The following is a 20,496-nucleotide window of genomic DNA, read 5'->3' as shown; positions in this document are numbered from 1 at the left end:
GCTATACATTTTTCTCTGACTATACATTATCTATACATTTTTCTATCTATATATTTTTCTTACTCTCTACCTATACATATTTCTATCTATACATTTCCCTATCTATATATTTCTCTATCTATACATTTATCTAGCTATACATTGCTCTATCTTTCTTTCTGTATATTTTTCTAGCTATACATTTATGTATACATTTCTATATCTACATTTCCCTTTCTCTCTTACTATACATTATCTATGCATTTCTATCTCTGACTATACATTATTCTATCTTTCTATATATATTTTCATAATTATACAGTTCTCTTACCCAATACCTATAGTTTTTTCTATCTATACATTCCCTATCTTTATATATTTTTCTCTACCAATATATTTTTCTATCTATACATTTATCTTTCTGACTATACATCACTCTATCTATATATTGCTCTATCTTTCTTTCTGTATATTTTTCTAACTATACATTTACCTATACATTTCTATATCTTACATTTCCCTCTCTCTCTCTCTCTAATTATACATTTTTTCTATCTATGCATTTTTCTCTCTGACTATACAGTACACATTTTACTATTTTTCTATATATTTTTTCTAACTATGCAGTTCTTTTACCCAGTACCTATACATTTTTCTATCTATACATTTCCCTATCTTTATATCTATTTCTCTACCTATACAATTTTCTATCTATACATTTCTCTCTCTGACTATACATCACTCTATCTATATATTGCTCTATATTTCTTTCTGTCTATTTTTGTAATGACACAATGTTCTATACATTTCTCTAGCTTTACACATCCCTATCTTTCTAACTATACATTTTTCTATCTATGCATTTATCACTCTTTTTATACATTAATCTATACTTTTTAAAATATTTCTTTCTATATATTTTTCTAACAATACATTTATCTATACATTTCTCTTACTATATATCTTCATTTTTCTATCTAAACATTTCTCTCTCTAACTATACATTACTCAATCTATACATTTCTCTCTCTCTTTCCCTGTACATTACTTTGTCTATACATTTTTCTGTCTTTCTTTCTGTATATTTTTCTAAGCATACATTTATCTCTACATGTCTATATCTTACATTAACCTATCTCTCCAACTATACATTTTTTCTATCTATGAATTTCGCTCTCTGATGATACATTATACATTTTTCTACCTCTCGATATATTTTTCTAACTATACATTTCTCTTACACTCTACATATACATGTTTCTATCTATAAATTTCTCCCTATCTTTAGATCTATTTTTCAAACTACTCATTTATCTATACATTTTTCTATCTCTCTAACTATACATTTTTCTATCTATACATTTCCCTATCGGTCTATCTATTTCTCTACATAAACATATTTCTATCTATACATTTCTCTCTTTATATACCTTACTCTAACTATATATTTCTCTCTCTACCTATACAATTTTCTATCTATACATTTCTCTATCTTTCTGTATATTTTACTAACTATGCATTTATCTATACATTTCTCTGTCTCTACATTTCTCTTACTCTATACCTATACATATCTCGATCTATACATTTCCCTATCTGTCTATTTCTCTACCTATAAATTTTTCTATTTATTCATTTCACTCTCTGACTATACATTATACCTTTTTCTACCTTTCTATATATTTTTCTAACTATACATTTCATGTATTCTCTACCTATACATTGTTCTATCTACACATTTCTTCTGTCTTTTTTCTATTTTTCTAACTACATATTTATCTATACATTTCTCTGTCTCTCTACCTATACATTTTTTTATCTATACATTTCCCTATCTCTCTAACTATACCTTTTTCTATCTTTGCATTTCTCTCTCTGACTATACATTACTCTATATATTTTTCTATCTTTCTTTCTATATATTTTTCTGACTATACATTTATATATACATTTCTCTAGCTCTACATTTACCTTACTCGCTACCTATACATTTTTCTATCTAAACATTTCTTTCTCTGACTATACATTACTCTAGCTATACATTTCTCTCTCTGCCTATACATTATTCTATCTATACATTTCTCTATCTGCCTATACATTATTCTCACTATAGATTTCTCTATCTTTCCATGTATTTTTCTAACTACACATTTATCTATACATTTTCCTATCTATCAATTTCTCTACCTATACATTTTTTTATCTATGCATTTCTCTCTTTTTATACATAACCATCTATACATTTCTATCTCTGCCTATACATTACTCTATCTATACATTTCTCTATCTTTCTGTATGTTGTTCTAAGTATACATTTATCTATAAATTTCTATTTCTATATCTATCTACAATTGACTGTTTATACATTTTTTGAGGCTGTGCGTGCCAACCGTGATCTTGAGCTTGCAGAACCCACATGCTGAGTGCTTCCCTACAGTAACCCCCTTTCCCGGAACTACAATCATTCACTGGTACTCGGCTGCCACCATGACTTCAACTCTACGTACTGTAAGCTAAATATCACAAACAAATCTAATTAAAGGGAGCAGTACTGCTTTCTATCTTTACATTTCTCTATCTATGTGTTTCCTTATCTCTCAAACTATACATTTTTCTATATACACATTTCTCTCTGCCTATACATTACTCTTTCTTTCTGTATAATTTTCTAACTACACATTTATCTATAAAACTCTCTATGTCTCTAACTATATATTTTTTATTAATGCATTTCTGTCTCCTTTTATACATTACTCTATCTATACATGTTTCTGTCTTTCTATATATTTTTCTAAGTATACATTTCACTTATTCTCTGACTATACATTTTTCTATCTATCATTTTCTCTCTCTGAATATACATTTCTTTATCTATACATTGCTCTATCTTTTTTCTGTATATTTTTCTATCTATGCATTTCTCTCTCTGGCTTTACATTATACATTTTTATTTTTATATATTTTTATTACTATACATTTCTCTTACTCAATCTTTTTACATTTTTCTATTTGTACATTTCCCTATCTGTCTATTTATTTCTATACCTATACATATTTCTATCTGTACATTTCTCTATTTTTCTTTCTGTATATTTTTCTTACTATACATTTACGTATATATACACATTTCTATAACTTACATTTCCCCATCTCTCTAACTATACACTTTCTAAACATTTTTCTATCTATACATTTCCCTACCTACCTGTCTATTTCTCTACCTATACATTTTTCTAGCTATACATTTTTCTCTGACTATACATTATCTATACATTTTTCTATCTTTATATTTTTCTTACTCTCTACCTATACATATTTCTATCTATACATTTCCCTATCTATATATTTCTCTACCTATACATTTTTCTATCTATACATTTCTCTCTCTGACTATACATCACTCTATCTATATATTGCTCTATATTTCTTTCTGTCTGTTTTTGTAATGACACAATGTTCTATACATTTCTCTAGCTTTACACATCCCTATCTTTCTAACTATACATTTTTCTATCTATGCATTTCTCTCTCTTTTTATACATTAATCTATACTTTTTTAAATATTTCTTACTATATATTTTTCTAACAATACATTTATCTATACATTTCTCTTACTATATACCTATTCATTTTTCTATCTAAACATTTCTCTCTCTAACTATACATTACTCAATCTATACATTTCTCTCTCTCTTTCCCTGTACATTACTTTGTCTATACATTTTTCTGTCTTTCTGTCTGTATATTTTTCTAAGCATACATTTATCTCTACATGTCTATATCTTACATTAACCTATCTCTCCAACTATACATTTTTTCTATCTATGAACTTCGCTCTCTGATGATACATTATACATTTTTCTACCTCTCTATATATTTTTCTAACTATACATTTCTCTTACTGTCTACATATACATGTTTCTATCTATAAATTTCTCCCTATCTTTATATATATTTTTCAAACTACTCATTTATCTATACATTTTTCTATCTCTCTAACTATACATTTTTCTATCTATACATTTCTCTCTCTGGCTTTACATTATACATTTTTATTTTTATATATTTTTATTACTATACATTTCTCTTACTCAATCTTTTTACATTTTTCTATTTGTACATTTCCCTATCTGTCTATTTATTTCTATACCTATACATATTTCTATCTGTACATTTCTCTATTTTTCTTTCTGTATATATTTCTTACTATACATTTACGTATATATACACATTTCTATAACTTACATTTCCCCATCTCTCTAACTATACACTTTCTAAACATTTTTCTATCTATACATTTCCCTACCTATACATTTTTCTAGCTATACATTTTTCTCTGACTATACATTATCTATACATTTTTCTATCTATATATTTTTCTTACTCTCTACCTATACATATTTCTATCTATACATTTCCCTATCTATATATTTCTCTATCTATACATTTATCTAGCTATACATTGCTCTATCTTTCTTTCTGTATATTTTTCTAGCTATACATTTATGTATACATTTCTATATCTACATTTCCCTTTCTCTCTTACTATACATTATCTATGCATTTCTATCTCTGACTATACATTATTCTATCTTTCTATATATATTTTCATAATTATACAGTTCTCTTACCCAGTACCTATACATTTTTCTATCTATACATTTCCCTATCTTTATATCTATTTTTCTACCTATACAATTTTCTATCTATACATTTCTCTCTTTGACTATACATCACTCTATCTATATATTGCTCTATATTTCTTTCTGTCTATTTTTGTAATGACACAATGTTCTATATATTTCTCTAGCTTTACACATCCCTATCTTTCTAACTATACATTTTTCTATCTATGCATTTATCACTCTTTTTATACATAACTCTATACATTTTTCTATTTTTCTATATATTTTTCTAACTATACATTTAGCTATCTGTACATTTCTTTTACTTTCAAACTATAAATTTTTCTATCTATACATTTCCTGTTCTATCTATTTCTCTATGTGTACATTTTTCTATCTATACATTTCTCTCTCTGTCTATACATTAATCTATCTATATATTTCTCTATCTTTCTTTATGTATATTTTCTAACTACACATTTACATATACATTTCTCTATCTATGCATTTCTCTCTCTTTTTATACATTAATCTATACTTTTTTAAATATTTCTTTCTATATATTTTTCTAACAATACATTTATCTATACATTTCTCTTACTATATACCTATTCATTTTTCTATCTAAACATTTCTCTCTCTAACTATACATTACTCAATCTATACATTTCTCTCTCTCTTTCCCTGTACATTACTTTGTCTATACATTTTTCTGTCTTTCTTTCTGTATATTTTTCTAAGCATACATTTATCTCTACATGTCTATATCTTACATTAACCTATCTCTCCAACTATACATTTTTTCTATCTATGAATTTCGCTCTCTGATGATACATTATACATTTTTCTACCTCTCAATATATTTTTCTAACTATACATTTCTCTTACTCTCTACATATACATGTTTCTATCTATAAATTTCTCCCTATCTTTATATCTATTTTTCAAACTACTCATTTATCTATACATTTTTCTATCTCTCTAACTATACATTTTTCTATCTATACATTTCCCTATCGGTCTATCTATTTCTCTACATAAACATATTTCTATCTATACATTTCTCTCTTTATATACCTTACTCTAACTATATATTTCTCTCTCTACCTATACAATTTTCTATCTATACATTTCTCTATCTTTCTGTATATTTTACTAACTATGCATTTATCTATACATTTCTCTGTCTCTACATTTCTCTTACTCTATGGGGTATATGCAATAGCGGGCGAATTGGCAAAATAGGCGAATTCCGGGCCGTTTTCGCCTCCAAAAATCAATTCGCCTATGCAGTGCAGTCATTTTTCGCAAAAAAACGGCCCGTCAAAATTCGCCTTTTCTCAATTCGCCTTTTTCCGAATTCGCCTTTTCTGCAATGGTACAGATGCTGCAATTCGCCTCCAGCATATTCAATTCAAGTTTGGAAATTCGCCTGCAGTGCTTTTAGACAGCAAATTCGCGATTTTCACTCCGCCACACTTTGGAGGGTGAAAACAAATAAAAAAAATTTAAACATGTTTTTTTTTGTGTTTTTTTTTTTAGGAATAGCAGATCTATTTATATTAGAAGGGATTAGGTTTTTTTTTTTTTTTGGGGGGAGGCACAAATATTATTTATATATTTTTTAAAATAATATTTTTATTTTTTTATTTTTTTTATTGCTGGAACGGTAAAATCCGGGAAAAAAATGGCGTGGGGTCCCCCCTCCAAAGCATAACCAGCCTCGGGCTCATTGAGCTGGTCCTGGTTCTAAAAATGCGGGGAAAAAATTGACAGGGTATCCCCCGTATTTTTAAAACCAGCACCGGGCTCTGCGCCTGATGCTGGTGCCAAAAATACGGGGGACAAAACGAGTAGGGGTCCCCCGTATTTTTAACACCAGCATCGGGCTCCACTAGCTGGACAGATAATGCCACAGCCGGGGGTCACTTTTATACAGTGCCCTGCGGCCGTGGCATCAAATATCCAACTAGTCACCCCTGGCCGGGGAACCCTGGGGGAATGGGGACCCCTTCAATCAAGGGGTCCCCCCCCCCCAGCCACCCAAGGGCCAGGGGTGAAGCCCGAGGCTGTCCCCCCCCATCCAATGGGCTGCGGATGGGGGGGCTGATAGCCTTTGTGTTCAAAAAAAAAGATATTGTTTTTTCCATTAGTACTACAAGTCCCAGCAAGCCTCCCCTGCAAGCTGGTACTTGGAGAACCACAAGTACCAGCATGCGGGAGAAAAACGGGCCCGCTGGTACCTGTAGTTCTAATGGAAAAAAAATACCCAAATAAAAACAGGACACAGACACCGTCGACAGTAAAACTTTATTACACACTGCCGACACACACATACTTACCTATGTTCACACGCCGACATCGGTCCTCTTCTCCATGTAGAATCCCGGGGTACCTGAAAATAAAAGATCAATTATACTCACCTCAACAGGCTCCAGAGATAAATCCACGGACTTGGCAAAAAAAGAAAGCGCATTTACCCGCACCAAAAACGGACTGAAAGGTGTCCCATGCTGACACGATTAAGATCTGTCAGTGACAGTTGTCACTGACAGGTCTCTAAGCCAATCAGGAAGCGCAACTTCGTTGCGCTAACCTGATTGGCTGATCGCTGTGACAGCGCATCGCACAGCTCCCTCCATTATATTCAATGGTGGGAACTTAGCGGCTAGCGGTGAGGTCACCCGCCGGTCAGCGGTGACCGGCGGGTGACCCCACCGCTAGCCGCTAAGTTCCCACCATTGAAAGTAATGGAGGGAGCTGTGCGAGGCGCTGTCAGAGTACAGACGGCGTCCAGCCAATCAGATGAGCGCCACGGCAGTAGCGCTTCCTGATTGGCTGAAGGGACATCAGTGACAGGAGTCACGTGATGTCCCGGCATTCGGGGAAAGGATTCTAATGTGAAAACATTGGACCCCTTTCATTAGTCCGGTGGAGCGGGTGTTCGGTTTGTTTTTTTACAAAGTACGTGGATTTACCTCTGGACCTCTGGACGCTGGAAGGTGAGTATAATTTTTTGACAGGTACCCTCGGATCGTCGGAGATCGTTGCAGTCGGCGTGTCAACACAGGTAAGTATGTGTGTGTCGGTGTATGAAATAAAGTTTTACTATCAAGGTGTGTGTGTCCTGTTTTTATTTGGGTATTTTTTCCCCAGTAGTACTACAGGTACCAGCGGGCCCGTTTTTCTCCCGCATGCTGGTACTTGTGGTTCTCCAAGTACCAGCTTGCGGGGGAGGCTTGCTGGGACTTGTAGTACTAATGGAAAAAACAATATCTTTTTTTTTATCACAAAGGCTATCAGCCCCCCCATCCGCAGCCCATTGGATGGGGGGGGACAGCCTCGGGCTTCACCCCTGGCCCTTGGGTGGCTGGGGGGGGGGGGACCCCTTGATTGAAGGGGTCCCCACTCCCCCAGGGTACCCCGGCCAGGGGTGACTAGTTGGATATTTGATGCCACGGCCGCAGGGCACGGCATAAAAGTGACCCCCGGCTGTGGCATTATCTGTCCAGCTAGTGGAGCCCGATGCTGGTGTTAAAAATACGGGGGACCCCTACTCGTTTTGTCCCCCGTATTTTTGGCACCAGCATCAGGCGCAGAGCCCGGTGCTGGTTTTAAAAATACGGGGGATCCCTGCCCGATTTTTCCCCTGCATTTTTAGAACCAGGACCAGCTCGATGAGCCCGAGGCTGGTTATGCTTTGGAGGGGGGACCCCACGCCATTTTTTTTTCGGGTTTTTCCCCGTTTTTTCCCGCCAAATCGGCCGATTTTCGCCCGCGACTCTGGCGAATCCGTTTTTCATTGCATATGGTGAATTCCGGAAGCCACCTTCCGGAATTCACCTGGCGAATTTGGTCGAATTGAAAAAACGGCGATAATTGCCGCGATTTCGCCCGCTATTGCATATACCCCTATACCTATACATATCTCGATCTATACATTTCCCTATCTGTCTATTTCTCTACCTATAAATTTTTCTATCTATTCATTTCACTCTCTGACTATACATTATACCTTTTTCTACCTTTCTATATATTTTTCTAACTATACATTTCACGTATTCTCTACCTATACATTGTTCTATCTACACATTTCTTCTGTCTTTTTTCTATTTTTCTAACTACATATTTATCTATACATTTCTCTGTCTCTCTACCTATACATTTTTTTATCTATACATTTCCCTATCTCTCTAACTATACCTTTTTCTATCTTTGCATTTCTCTCTCTGACTATACATTACTCTATATATTTTTCTATCTTTCTATATATTTTTCTGACTATACATTTATATATATACATTTCTCTAGCTCTACATTTACCTTACTCGCTACCTATACATTTTTCTATCTAAACATTTCTCTCTCTGACTATACATTACTCTAGCTATATATTTCTCTCTCTGCCAATACATTATTCTATCTATACATTTCTCTATCTGCCTATACATTATTCTAACTATAGATTTCTCTATCTTTCCATATATTTTTCTAACTACACATTTATCTATACATGTTCCTATCTATCAATGTCTCTACCTATACATTTTTTTATCTATGCATTTCTCTCTTTTTATACATAACTATCTATACATTTCTATCTCTACCTATACATTACTCTATCTATACATTTCTCTATCTTTCTGTATATTGTTCTAAGTATACATTTATCTATACATTTCTATTTCTATATCTATCTACAATTGACTGTTTATACATTTTTTGAGACTGTGCGTGCCAACCGTGATCTTGAGCTTGCAGAACCCACATGCTGAGTGCTTCACCTACAGCAACCCCCTTTCCCGCAACTACAATCATTCACTGGTACTCGGCTGCCACCATGACTTCAACTCTACGTACTGTAAGCTAAATATCACAAACACATATAATTAAAGGGAGCAGGACTGCTTTCTATCTTTACATTTCTCTTTCTGTGTGTTTCCTAATCTCTCAAACTATACATTTTTCTATATACACATTTCTCTCTGCCTATACATTACTCTTTCTTTCTGTATAATTTTCTAACTACACATTTATCTATACATTTCTCTATGTCTCTAACTATATATTTTTTATTAATGCATTTCTGTCTCCTTTTATACATTACTCTATCTATACATGTTTCTGTCTTTCTATATATTTTTCTAAGTATACATTTCACTTATTCTCTGACTATACATTTTTCTATCTATCTATTTCTCTCTCTGAATATACATTACTTTATCTATACATTGCTCTATATTTTTTCTGTATATTTTTCTATCTATGCATTTTTCTCTCTGGCTTTACATTATACATTTTTATTTTTATATATTTTTATTACTATACATTTCTCTTACTCAATATTTTTACATTTTTCTATTTGTACATTTCCCTATCTGTCTATTTATTTCTATACCTATACATATTTCGATCAGTACATTTCTCTATTTTTCTTTCTGTATATTTTTCTTACTATACATTTACGTATATATACACATTTCTATAACTTACATTTCCCCATCTCTCTAACTATACACTTTCTAAACATTTTTCTATCTATACATTTCCCTACCTATCTGTCTATTTCTCTACCTATACATTTTTCTAGCTATACATTTTTCTCTGACTATACATTATCTATACATTTTTCTATCTATATATTTTTCTTACTCTCTACGTATACATATTTCTATCTATACATTTCCCTATCTATATATTTCTCTACCTATACATTTTTCTATCTATACATTTCTCTAGCTATACATTGCTCTATCTTTCTTTCTGTATATTTTTCTAGCTATACATTTATGTATATATTTTTATATCTACATTTCCCTTTCTCTCTTACTATACATTATCTATGCATTTTTATCTCTGACTATACATTATTATATCTTTCTATATATATTTTCATAATTATACAGTTCTCTTACCCAATACCTATAGTTTTTTCTAGCTATACATTCCCTATCTTTATATATTTCTCTACCTATACATTTTTCTATCTATACATTTATCTTTCTGACTATACATCACTCTATCTCTATATTGCTCTATCTTTCTTTCTGTATATTTTTCTAACTATACATTTACCTATACATTTCTATATCTTACATTTCCCTCTCTCTCTCTCTAATTATACATTTTTCTATCTATGCATTTATCACTCTTTTTATACATAACTCTATACATTTTTCTATCTTTCTATATATTTTTCTAACTATACATTTACTTATCTGTACATTTCTTTTACTTTCAAACTATACATTTTTCTATCTATACATTTCCTGTTCTATCTATTTCTCTGTGTACATTTTTCTATCTATACATTTCTCTCTCTGTCTATACATTAATCTATATATTTCTCTATCTTTCTTTCTGTATATTTTCTAACTACACATTTACCTATACATTTCTCTATCTATGCATTTCTCTCTCTTTTTATACATTAATCTATACTTTTTTTTAAATATTTCTTTCTATATATTTTTCTAACAATACATTTATCTATACATTTCTCTTACTATATATCTATTCATTTTTCTATCTAAACATTTCTCTCTCTAACTATACATTACTCAATCTATACATTTCTCTCTCTTTTTCCCTGTACATTACTTTGTCTATACATTTTTCTGTCTTTCTTTCTGTATATTTTTCTAAGCATACATTTATCTCTACATGTCTATATCTTACATCAACCTATCTCTCCAACTATACATTTTTTCTATCTATGAATTTCGCTCTCTGATGATACATTATACATTTTTCTACCTCTCAATATATTTTTCTAACTATACATTTCTCTTACTCTCTACATATACATGTTTCTATCTATAAATTTCTCCCTATCTTTATATCTATTTTTCAAACTACTCATTTATCTATAAATTTTTCTATCTCTCCAACTGTACATTTTTCTATCTATACATTTCCCTATCGGTCTATCTATTTCTCTACATAAACATATTTCCATCTATACATTTCTCTCTTTTTATACCTTACTCTAACTATATATTTCTCTCTCTGCCTATACAATTTTCTATCTATACGTTTCTCTATCTTTCTGTATATTTTACTAACTATGCATTTATCTATACATTTCTCTGTCTCTACATTTCTCTTACTCTATACCTATACATATCTCGATCTATACATTTCCCTATCTGTCTATTTCTCTACCTATAAATTTTTCTATCTATTCATTTCACTCTCTGACTATACATTATACCTTTTTCTACCTTTCTATATATTTTTCTAACTATACATTTCACGTATTCTCTACCTATACATTGTTCTATCTACACATTTCTTCTGTCTTTTTTCTATTTTTCTAACTACATATTTATCTATACATTTCTCTGTCTCTCTACCTATAAATTTTTTTATCTATACATTTCCCTATCTCTCTAACTATACCTTTTTCTATCTTTGCATTTCTCTCTCTGACTATACATTACTCTATATATTTTTCTATCTTTCTTTCTATATATTTTTCTGACTATACATTTATATATACATTTCTTTATCTCTACATTTACCTTACTCGCTACCTATACATTTTTCTATCTAAACATTTCTCTCTCTGACTATACATTACTCTAGCTATATATTTCTCTCTCTGCCAATACATTATTCTATCTATACATTTCTCTATCTGCCTATACATTATTCTAACTATAGATTTCTCTATCTTTCCATATATTTTTCTAACTACACATTTATCTATACATTTTCCTATCTATCAATGTCTCTACCTATACATTTTTTTATCTATGCATTTCTCTCTTTTTATACATAACTATCTATACATTTCTATCTCTACCTATACATTACTCTATCTATACATTTCTCTATCTTTCTGTATATTGTTCTAAGTATACATTTATCTATACATTTCTATTTCTATATCTATCTACAATTGACTGTTTATACATTTTTTGAGGCTGTGCGTGCCAACCGTGATCTTGAGCTTGCAGAACCCACATGCTGAGTGCTTCACCTACAGCAACCCCCTTTCCCGCAACTACAATCATTCACTGGTACTCGGCTGCCACCATGATTTCAACTCTACGTACTGTAAGCTAAATATCACAAACACATATAATTAAAGGGAGCAGGACTGCTTTCTATCTTTACATTTCTCTTTCTGTGTGTTTCCTTATCTCTCAAACTATACATTTTTCTATATACACATTTCTCTCTGCCTATACATTACTCTTTCTTTCTGTATAATTTTCTAACTACACATTTATCTATACATTTCTCTATGTCTCTAACTATATATTTTTTATTAATGCATTTCTGTCTCCTTTTATACATTACTCTATACATGTTTCTGTCTTTCTATATATTTTTGTAAGTATACATTTCACTTATTCTCTGACTATACATTTTTCTATCTATCTATTTCTCTGAATATACATTACTTTATCTATACATTGCTCTATCTTTTTTTTGTATATTTTTCTATCTATGCATTTCTCTCTCTGGCTTTACATTATAAATTTTTATATATTTTTATTACTATACATTTCTCTTACTCAATCTTTTTACATTTTTCTATTTGTACATTTCCCTATCTGTCTATTTATTTCTATACCTATACATATTTCTATCTGTACATTTCTCTATTTTTCTTTCTGTATATTTTTCTTACTATACATTTACGTATATATACACATTTCTATAACTTACATTTCCCCATCTCTCTAACTATACACTTTCTAAAAAAAAATTATATCTATACATTTCCCTACCTATCTGTCTATTTCTCTACCTATACATTTTTCTAGCTATACATTTTTCTCTGACTATACATTTATTATACATTTCTCTATCTATATATTTTTCTTACTCTCTACCTATACATATTTCTATCTATACATTTCCCTATCTATATATTTCTCTATCTATACATTTCTCTAGCTATACATTGCTCTATCTTTCTTTCTGTATAGTTTTCTAGCTATACATTTATGTATACATTTCTATATCTACATTTCCCTTTCTCTCTTACTATACATTATCTATGCATTTCTATCTCTGACTATACATTATTCTATCTTTCTATATATATTTTCATAATTATACAGTTCTCTTACCCAATACCTATAGTTTTTTCTATCTATACATTCCCTATCTTTATATATTTTTCTCTACCTATACATTTTTCTATCTATACATTTATCTTTCTGACTGTACATCACTCTATCTATATATTGCTCTATCTTTCTTTCTGTCTATTTTTGTAATGACACATTGTTCTATACATTTCTCTAGCTATACACTTCCCTATCTTTCTAACTATACATTTTTCTACCTATGCATTTATCATTTTTTATACATTACTCTATTTATACATTTTTCTATCTTTCTATATATTTTTCTAACTATACATTTACCTATCTGTACATTTCTTTTACTTTCAAACTATACATTTTTCTATCTATACATTTCCCGTTCTGTCTATTTCTCTATGTGTACATTATTCTATCTATACATTTCTCTCTATACATTAATCTATCTATATATTTCTCTATCTTTCTTTTTGTATATTCTCTAACTACACATTTGCCTATACATTTCTCTCTCTTTTTATACATTAATCTATACTGGTTTTAATATTTTTTTCTATATATTTTTCTAACTATACATATATCTATACATTTCTCTTACTATATACCTATTCATTTTTCTATCTAAACATTTCTCTCTCTCTCTAACTATACATTACTCAGTCTATACATTTCTCTCTCTCTCTCTCCCTGTACATTACTTTGTCTATAAATTTTTCTGTCTTTCTTTCTGTATATTTTTCTAAGTATACATTTATCTCTACATGTCTATATCTTACATTAACCTATCTATCCAACTATACATTTTTTCTATCTATGAATTGTGCTCTCTGATAATACATTATACATTTTTCTACCTCTCTATATATTTTTCTAACTATACATTTCTCTTACTCTATACATATACATGTTTCTATCTATAAATTTCTCCCTATCTTTATATCTATTTTTCAAATTACTAATTTATCTATACATTTCTCTATCTCTCTAACTATACATGTTTCTATCTATACATTTCCCTATCGGTCTATCTATTTCTCTACCTAAACATATTTCTATCTATACATTTCTCTCTTTTTATACCTTACTCTAACTATATATTTCTCTCTCTGCCTATACAATTTTCTATCCTTACATTTCTCTATCTTTCTGTATATTTTACTAACTATGCATTTATCTATACATTTCTCTATCTCTACATTTCTCTCACTCTATACCTATACATATCTCGATCTATACATTTCCCTATCGGTCTATTTCTCTACCTATAAATTTTTCTATCTATGCATTTCACTCTCTGACTATACAATATACCTTTTTCTACCTTTCTATATTTTTCTAACTATACATTTCTCGTATTCTCTATCTATACATTGTTCTATCTACACATTTCTTCTGTCTATTTGTCTATTTTTCTAACTACACATTTATCTATACATTTCTTAGTCTATCTACCTATACATTTTTTTATCTATACATTTTCCTATCTCTTTAACTATACCTTTTTCTATCTTTGCATTTCTCTCTCTGACTATACATTACTCTATATATTTTTCTATCTTTCTTTCTATATATTTTTCTGACTATACATTTATATATACATTTCTTTATCTCTACATTTACCTTACTCGCTACCTATACATTTTTCTATCTAAACATTTCTCTCTCTGACTATACATTACTCTAGTTATACATTTCTCTCTCTGCCTATACATTATTCTATCTATACATTTCTCTATCTGCCTATACATTATTCTAGCTATAGATTTCTATATCTTTCCATATATTTTTCTAACTACACATTTATCTATCTATGCATTTCTCTCTTTTTATACATAACTATCAATTACATTTCTATCTCTGAATATACATTACTTTATCTATACATTGCTCTATCTTTTTTCTGTATATTTTTCTATCTATGCATTTCTCTCTCTGGCTTTACATTATACATTTTTATTTCTTTTTATATTTTTTTATTACTATACATTTCTCTTACTGTCTATTTATTTCTATACCTATACATATTTCTATTTTTACATTTCTCTATTTTTCTTTCTGTATATTTTTCTTACTATACATTTACGTATATATACACATTTCTATAACTTACATTTCCCCATCTCTCTAACTACATTTTCTAAACATTTTTCTATCTATACATTTCCCTACCTATCTATTTCTCTACTTATACATTTTTCTAGCTATACATTTTTCTCTGACTATACATTATCTATACATTTTTCTATCTATATATTTTTCTTACTCTCTAATATACATATTTCTATCAATACTTTTCCCTATCTATATATTTCTCTACCTATACATTTTTCTATCTATACATTTCTCTAGCTATACATTGCTCTATCTTTCTTTCTGTATATTTTTCTAGCTATACATTTATGTATACATTTCTATATCTACATTTCCCTTTTTCTCTTACTATACATTATCTATGTATTTCTATCTCTGACTATACATTATTCTATCTTTCTATATATATTTTCATAATTATACAGTTCTTTTACCCAACACCTATAGTTTTTTCTATGTATACATTCCCTATCTTTATATATTTTTCTCTACCTATACATTTTTCTATCTATACATTTATCTTTCTGACTATACATCACTGTATCTGTATATTGCTCTATCTTTCTTTCTGTATATTTTTGTAAATACACATTTTTCTATACATTTCTCTTGCTATATATTTCCCTATGTCTCTTACTATACATATTTCTACATATGCATTTCTCTCACTTTGTATACATTACTCTGTTTATACATTTTTGTATCTTTTTTTTCTATATATTTTTCTAACTATACATTATCTATACATTTCTCTATCTATACACTTCCCTACCTATGCATTTCTTTCTGTTTTTATACATTATTCTAGCTATACATTTTTTTGTCTTTCTTTCTACAATTTTTCTAACTACACATTTATCTATATATTTCTCTTAGTATATACCTATACATTTTTCTATCTATACATTTCCCTATCTATTTATTTCTCTACCTATACATTTTTCTATCTATACATTTCTCTATTTAACTATACATTACTCTGTCTATACATTTCTCTCTCTGCCTATACATTACTCTGTCTATTCATTTCTCTATCTTTCTTTCTGTATATTTTTCTAACTATACATTTATCTCTACACTTCTATATCTTACATTAACCTAGCTCTCTAACTATACATTTTTTATTCTATGAATTTCGCTCTCTGACTATACATTATACATTTTTCTACCTTTCTAGATAGTTTTCTAGCTATACATTTGTCTTACTCTCTACCTATACATTTTTCTATCTACACATTTCTCTATCTTTGTACCTATTTTTCAAACTACACATTTATTGATACATTTCTTTATCTCTCTAACTATATATTTTTCTATGCATACATTTCCCTATCTATCTGTCTATCTATTTCTCTACCTAAACAGTTCTCTCTTTTTATACATAACTCTATGTATACATTTATCTTTTCCTATACATTATACTATCTACACACCTCTATCTTTCTGTATATTTTTCTAACTATACATTTTTCTAGACATTTCTCCATCTCTACATTTCTCTTACTCTATACCTATACATTTCTCTTATGTCCTAGAGGATGCTGGGGACTCCAAAAGGACCAGGGGGTATAGACGGGATCCGCAGGAGCTTGGGCACACTGAAAAGACTTAAAGTGGGTGTGAACTGGCTCCTCCCTCTATGCCCCTCCTTCAGACCCCGGTTAGACTTTGTGCCCAGGACTGACTGGACACTCACTAGGGGAGCTCTCCTGAGTTTCTTTGGAAAAGACTTTGTTAGGTTTTTTATTTTCAGGGAGACCTGCTTGCTACAGGCTCCTTGCATCGTGGGACTGAGGGGAGAGAAGTCAGACCTACTTCTTCTTAGTTTAAGGGCTCTGCTTCTCGGCTACTGGACACCATTAGCTCCAGAGGGTTCGATCACTAGCTGCTCATTCCCGGAGCCACACCGTCACCCCCCTCACAGAAGCCAGAAGACAGAAGTCGAGTGAGTATGAGAAGAACAGAAGACTTCAGGACAGCAGAAGACTTCAGTAAAGGTACAGGGCAGTGGCAACGCTGCGCTCCATGCTCCCACACACACATTTCCTCCAGCACTCACAGGGTGCAGGGCGCTGGGGGAGCGCCCTGGGCAGCACGTTACTGGGTCTTCTTGGGTCGGCAGATGCTTATTCGGTGCATTGGCACCGTTTTCGGGACCCCCACCGGCATTTTAGTGTTTTTGAATTTGGCGGGCTGAAGCGCGCCGGGAGGGGGCGGAGCTTAGCCGCGCGGCTCACAGGCGCCATTTTCTCCTCACATGCAGGCAGGAGACGCTGGTCCGGGACCTCCACGAGCTCCATTAACGTAACGGGGAGCTTATCGGGGGGGGGGGAGGGGGGGCACAGTCGCTGGTGCTTAATTGGTATATTGGACAGCGCTGGTACATATATTTTCATTGGTGGGATATATGGGCGCTGGGGTGTGAGCTGGCATACTCCCTCTGTGTTTCTCTGTCCAGGCTTTCTTGTGGGCCTGTCCCCTGGCTGAGGCATTGTATTTGTGTGTCGGTGGGTCGATACTAGGTGTCGACATGTCTGAGGCTGAATGTTATTCACCGGAGGAGGTTATGGGGGGGCAGATGCGGGTCTGGAGCTGGCTCTGTCGACGCAGCCGACACCTGACTTACTTGCACTGTTGAATACAATTAATTCTAATGTGACTTCTTTATCAAAGAGATTAGATAAATCTGAATCACAGACACAGGTGTGGAAAAAATCCATGGAGGATGCTTTGTCGCAGGTACAGACCCCGTCGGGGTCGATAAAGAGGTCGTTTACTCAAGTGGTAGATACTGATACAGACACGGATTCTGAGTCCGATGTCGACTTCACTGAGGCTTCTTTACATCCTAGATTAGTTAAGAGTATTCAGTACATGATTGTGGCTGTAAAAGATGTGTTACGCATTTCTGAGGAACCTGCCGTACAGGAAACAAGGATTTGCTTGTTTAAGGAGAAAAAACCTGAGGTGCAGTTTCCCCCCTCTCATGAGATGAATACTCTTTGTGAAAAGGCTTGGGAGTCGCCGGACAAGGGGTGGCAGATTCCCAAGAGGATTTACATGGCGTATCCTTTTCCATCCTTTGATAGGGGAAAATGGGAGGCGTCTCCTTATGTTGATAAAGCTTTATCTCGTTTGTCTAAGAAGGTGGCGCTTCCGTCTCCTGACACGGCAGCTCTCAAGGATCCGGCGGATCGCAAACTGGAGACGTATCTGAAGTCCATTTTCACTAATACGGGGGTATTCCTCAGACCTGCTGTGGCGTCGGTATGTGTGAGTAGTGCTATTGCTAAATGGGCTGAGAATTTAGCTGCTGATATGGATACCTTTGATAAAGATACTGTTCTTTTAACTCTTGGTTATATCAAGGACGTTGCAGATTACCTGAAGGATGCGGCGAGGGATGTTGGTCTCTTGGGCTCAAGAGCCAATGCCATGTCGATTTTGGCCAGGAGGGCGCTGTGGATCCATCAATGGAATGCTGATGCCGATTCCAAAAGAGCTATGGAAGCGTTACCCTTCAAAGGTAATGTCCTGTTTTGGGAAGGCTTGGCGGACCTGGTTTCTACCGCGACGGCGGGTAAGTCCTCGTTTCTTCCCTATGTTTCCACACAACACAAAAAGCCACAACATCATCAGATGCAGTCCTTTCGTCCAAATAAATACAGGCGAGGAAAAGGTTTGTCCTTTCTCACTTCAAAAGGTAGAGGAAGGGGAAAGAAGTCGCCTGCAGTGTCAGGCGCCCAGGACCAGAAGTCCGCCCCTGCCGCTACCAAGTCCACCGCATGACGCTGGGGCTTCCCTGGGGGAGTCCGTGCCGGTGGGGGTCCGTCTGCAGTTCTTCAGTCGGGTCTGGGTCCAATCGGACTTGGATCCGTGGGTTCTAGAGATTGTATCTCAGGGCTACGGGCTGGAGTTTCAGGAGACGCCCCCTCACCGGTTTTTCATGTCGACCCTGCCAGTGTCTCTTCCGGACAGGGAGGTCGTGCTGGCAGCAATACAAAAGTTGTGTCTCCAGAGGGTCATTGTTCCCGTTCCCCCGTCTCAACGGGGGGAGGGGTTTTACTCGAGCCTCTTTGTGGTGCCGAAACCGGACGGTTCGGTCAGACCGATTCTGAACCTAAAATCCCTCAATCCATACTTGAAAGTTTTCAAGTTCAAGATGGAATCTTTTCGAGCGGTGATTGCCAGCCTAGAAGGGGGGGATTTTATGGCGTCAGTTGACATAAAGGATGCCTACTTACACGTCCCGATTTATCCTCCGCATCAGGCTTTCCTAAGGTTTGCGGTACAGGATTCTCATTACCAATTTCAGACGTTGCCGTTTGGGCTTTCCACGGCCCCGAGGATTTTCATCAAGGTCATGGCAGAAATGATGGTTCTCCTTCGCAGGCAAGGGGTTACAATTATCCCGTACTTGGACGATCTCCTGATAAAGGCGAGGTCCAAGGAACGCTTGCTGAGGAGTGTGAGTTTGGTACTGTTGGTGCTCCGGCAGCACGGTTGGGTGCTAAATTTTACGAAATCTCAGTTGATTCCGGCCACTCGGCTGTCGTTTCTGGGCGTGATTCTGGACACGGAGTTACGAAGAGTATTTCTTCCAGAAGAAAAAGCTCTAGAACTGCAGTCGATAGTCAGGGAACTTCTGTGGCCGAAGAATGTGTCCATCCATCAATGTACTCGGGTTCTGGGGAAAATGGTTGCGGCGTACAAAGCCATTCCGTTTGGCAGGTTTCATG

This window comes from Pseudophryne corroboree, chromosome 9 (genome assembly GCF_028390025.1).
Source record: "Pseudophryne corroboree isolate aPseCor3 chromosome 9, aPseCor3.hap2, whole genome shotgun sequence".
Classification (NCBI taxonomy): Eukaryota; Metazoa; Chordata; class Amphibia; order Anura; family Myobatrachidae; genus Pseudophryne; species Pseudophryne corroboree.
The sequence above is the reverse complement of the archived record's forward strand: the minus strand, read 5'-3'. Positions refer to the sequence as shown.